Here is a 2284-nt window from a genome sequence, read left to right as displayed (position 1 = left end):
GAAGGAGAATCATGAGCAGTTAAGCTAAGAAAGGTTATGTTGGGGCCACATTATAAAGGCATTTAAACACCAAAAAGAGAAATTTATATTTGATTCTAGATACAAGAAGAAGACACTAGAGCTTCTTGAGTAAAAGAATAACATGTCATACCTCTCCCTCCATATCACCCCCTTTTTTTCCAAACTGGACCAGCTCTTAGCACTGGAAGTCTTCATTTTGTTCTTTCCTTAATATTTACATCTTCAATGGGAAATGTTATTTCCAATAAGGCCAACAGGTGGCAGAATGAGTCTAAATATTAATTGTCTACTAATGCACAATTAGTATAACAAAAAATAGTGGGAACAAGGAAGTCCCCCATAGAAACAAGGTGTCAGATAAAATATTTGGACAGGATATTGATACTATCACTCCCACCAAAAGATAATCCCAAGATGATGGAAACAGAAGAATCAGGAGTTCACAGAAACACAATTTCAGAGTTGGAAGGGACTTTTTGTGGCCATCTTATCCAAACTATATGGGGCGGGGGAAGTATCCCCATTCTCACATACCTGCTAAGTGGTCATCCAGTCTCTATTTGAAGATTTACAGGGAACCTATTATTTCCTGGGATTGCCTATTACACTTTAGGATAGTTCTGATTGTTAAGAAGTTTTCCCTGGTATCTAGCCTAAATTTTCCTCTTTGTAACTTCCACCTATTGCTCGCTTGGGCCACAAAGAACAAATCTAATCTTCCTTCTTCATAATAGTTCTTCAAATCCTGGGAGATAGCTATCTTTTTCTTTTTTTTTTTTAAGTGAGGCAATTGGGGTTAAGTGACTTGCCCAGGGTCACACAGCTAGTAAGTGTTAAGTGTCTGAGGCCGGATTTGAACTCAGGTACTCCTGACTCTAGGGCCGGTGCTCTATCCACTGTGCCATCTAGCTGCCCCGAGATAGATATCTTATCCTCCAGCATTTGAAGATCTGTCGTCTTATCCTCCTCTCGATTCCTTCTGGGCTTCTTTTATCCAGGCTGAACAACTCCAAGTTGCTCCAGCTGATCATCGCCTGGCATGGACTTGAGACCCTTTAGCATTCTGGCTGTTCTCCTCTGGAAACTCTCCAGTTTATCGGGGTCTTTTCTAAATTGAAGTGCTATAACTGAAAATAATATTCCAGATGTGGTCTCACCAGGACACAGTATGTTGGGACAATCACTCCTTTATTCCTGGATTAAGATCCAATCAGTGCTTATTATTATGAATTTAAAAAAATATCATAGCAAGGATAGCTTCCATTTATACTTTGCTCTGTGAATTGCCAAGTCCTTTCATCACAAGAACCTGGGAGGGAGCTTATAATACAAGTCTATTTATTTCCATTTTACAGATCAGGAAACTCAGGCTTAGAGAGGTTAAATGACTTGCCCAAGGTTAGAACTCAGGTCTTCTAACAACTCCAGGACCCCACCTCACCCCCACTATCACCATTGCAAACAATTCTCAGTTATTTATGAATACAGGAACTGGGATAATGTAGATGGACATGTATAGCTAATGCTGATCTTAATTATGGCACCCTTATCAATTTGTAGCATGGGTGTTAAAAACTCCCCAAATAACTTGAGAGTCATCACTTCTTCCATTCTCTGTCTACAGATAAAGGTGTATAGGTCACATCAGGGCAGTTAGCTGGACCTAGAGCAACTGGCCCTGGAGTTGGTAAGACCCGAGTTCAAATCTGGCCTCAGACACTTACTGGGTGTTTGACCCTGGGCAAGTCACTTCACCCTGTTTGCCTCAGTTTCCTCATCTGTAAAATGAGCTGGAGAGGGAAATGGCAAACAACTTCAGTATCTTTGCCAAGAAAACCCCAAATGGTGTCACAAAGAATTGGACATGACTGAAATGACTCGACATACAAAATATAAAACAAGGACACTGAAGTAATCACAAAGCAAGACACTGAAGAAACACAGGGCCTGGGAAATCTACACCTTGGTGAATCAGTCCCTCAATCATTGAGAAGCTCAGTAATTGAAGGTATATAGGAGCAATCCCCAAAGATAATTATTTACTCTGGGGTCAGCTGCACTGGAGCTGAATGATTAGGTATGATCTCTAATATTTCACCAGGCTGCATACATTTCTGATAAATGACAACCACTAAGTCTCAGAGGCAGAACATACCCATGTACTCTGACTCAAGTCCAGTGCTCTTTGCACCATAGCGATGCTTTTTGGATTCTATTACCAGGAAGTCACAGAACAGTCAAATTGAAAAGGCCCTTGAAGACC

The sequence above is a fragment of the Dromiciops gliroides genome, chromosome 1, assembly GCF_019393635.1.
Source record: "Dromiciops gliroides isolate mDroGli1 chromosome 1, mDroGli1.pri, whole genome shotgun sequence".
Taxonomy (NCBI): domain Eukaryota; kingdom Metazoa; phylum Chordata; class Mammalia; order Microbiotheria; family Microbiotheriidae; genus Dromiciops; species Dromiciops gliroides.
This window is presented reverse-complemented; position numbering follows the sequence as displayed.